Below are 2,534 nucleotides of genomic sequence, written 5' to 3'. Positions count from 1 at the left end.
CTCTATTTAGCTCTTTACCCCAGTCATTCACGTGCATTGATTAAATGTAAAGTTTCCCCATGTCACCTCTTATGGTATTAAGATTTTTTTCTTGAGTTGGTAGAGAAAGAGAAAAAAGACATGGGGGAAAGATAGGAGAAAGAAGGAAGAAGGGAAACAAAGAGGGTAGGAGAAAAAGGGGGTGTAAAGAAAGAGAGAGAGGGAGATGGAGCCAAGGTAGGAGGTGAGGCAGACAGGAAGAGAAAAAGGAAGAGGGAGAGACAGGCAGATGGTAAAGAGGGGCAGAGTGGTGAGTGCAAAGAGTGAACTGTCATCCCTACCAGAGAGATTTTATAGTTATAAGCTTAAGGTAATAATATCTCCCCAGACTGCATATATGTCTCTTCTTTCTCTGGAGGCTTAGGAAGCCTCAGGAAGGAAAGTGGCACAGGGGAGGAAAGAGAGTGAATACAGGGTAGTGTGTTACTGAGCTGATTACATCTCATGTTGTTTGTTATTAAAAAAACAATTTATTGGCTTTATGTACACATCAGGAAATTTTTAAATGTTGGTTCATTTTGTTAGGTTTTATGTTTTATGATAAAAGAATACTGGACCAAAACATCAGAGAAAATGGAAGTTCAGCAGCATAGTTTCCAATATATTTTCCCAAATAACAGATTTTTTAAAAAAAAGTATATGGCTTTTAATCTAAGAAAAAAGGTTTCTAAATTCAATATTTAGAGTTAAATTGTTTTTGACTAAAGCCAGGAAACAGGAGCTCTTAAAATAAAAGCATAGTATGGGCAGCAAGAGAAAAGGGAAAGAAATGGAGAAAAATAGATTTTAATATCAAGTATAATATCAATTGGCTGATTTTGTTTGTTTTTGCTTCATATTATTCAAAGCAGGATTATCTCTCTGTAGCCCTGCAGATAAATCCTAGTGTTTTAACTGTAAGAAATTCTTAAGAGCTCAGGTGTACAGATAAGCCAATTAAAAAAAACTCTTTCCCTACAGTATTCTAAAGGCTTTCGAAGCATTATACACTACATAGGTAGTGGTTTAGTTACAGGACATTTCTAAAGAGGTTATCTGGAATCACTCCTAGAAAAGTTCATTGAAGGGGTGCCTGGGTGGCTCAGTGGGTTGACCCTCTTGTCTTCAGCTCAGGTCAGGTCTCAGGGTCCTAGGATCAAGCCCCACATCGAGCTCTTTGCTCAGTGGGGAGCCTGCTTCCCCCTCTTGCTATTTTATTTGCTATTATCAAATAAATAAATATAAATAAATAATCTTTAAAAAAATTTTTAAAAAAAGTTCATTGGAGTTGAAAGAGAAAAAGGGAAATCGATTTATCTTAAATCTCCTTGACATCTCCTGTTTCTCGTTGGTTTATGTATTTCCTCCAGGGCATTAACTACTCTGTCTTTATAGATTCTGTTAGCCAACCCCTGTGAGCAGCCACTGGAAAAGTCAGATTGCATGTCCCATGATGAGTGCTTCATCTGAACCTTCAAGTGGTGGGGAAAGTGAATCTCTGCTGGTTGCGTTAGGTTAGGTGTGGACACAGGTCGACCTGGCATCTCACATCAGGAAGTACTGGGAGCAACCAGTAGTTTCAAGAGAGAGGTTAATTGGCACAGATAAGCCCAGCTGAATGAATAAATTACCTCACTGGGCTGAGCTAGTCCAGCTGCTGTACCTGTGGACCATTATGTGAGGCTAGAGTGGTTCCTTGAATGGTTAGAGTGGCTTCTTGAGATTGTCCCAGTTAATTTACTGTCCAGTTGTCTCAAGAAGATTTGGATCAGGATTCAAATTCTTCTTTTCCGCACAGCCTTCACCTATGGATGTTTGTGGAAATTTTTATAAACCAGCTCCTTTTTCTTCAGAGGAGAGAGTTGAAATAATGAATCCAGAAGATAAGAGTTGACATAATGAATTCAGAAGAAAGACAAGTATCGGGGGGCCATGGGCCATGGAGAGCATAAATTTAATTTTTAAATAAATTGCATGTCTCTCCCATTGGGGATAATCTTAGATAAGAGGAAGTTTTCAGTGGTCAAGATGGGGATAGAACTAAAATTGAATAAATCTCAGAAACTGAGTTGGTTATAAGAATACAAGACAACAAGTAGAGACATACATCTGTCAAACTGCCAGTATAGCCAAGGAGCTCATTGAGTGGGAGACCTTGTGCAGCAGGATTTGGCAGGGTGACTTCTGGTGTGAAGTCTGGCAGGATTATTCATGATTTATTCATGGCAAACACCATGGACATAGGAGCAGTATTCAGCCATCAGGATGCCAGATGAATGAGAGAGAACTCCAGGTAAAATCCTAATTTCTAGTTGAGAACTAGCAGAGAAAGAATAGAATGAGGGTTCCTATAAACTGTATCAAATATCAGGCTAATGACTGAAATTAAGAGACAGTACAAGGTGGTCCTCCAGGGGCCCCATGGACATGGTGACAATAGGCATACCACATACTGGATGTGCTTAGAAAAGGAGATTCTAACCAAGTGGGGTTTAAGTATATGTAGGGATATATAT

The sequence above is a fragment of the Mustela nigripes genome, chromosome 3, assembly GCF_022355385.1.
Source record: "Mustela nigripes isolate SB6536 chromosome 3, MUSNIG.SB6536, whole genome shotgun sequence".
Lineage (NCBI taxonomy): Eukaryota > Metazoa > Chordata > Mammalia > Carnivora > Mustelidae > Mustela > Mustela nigripes.
This window is presented reverse-complemented; position numbering follows the sequence as displayed.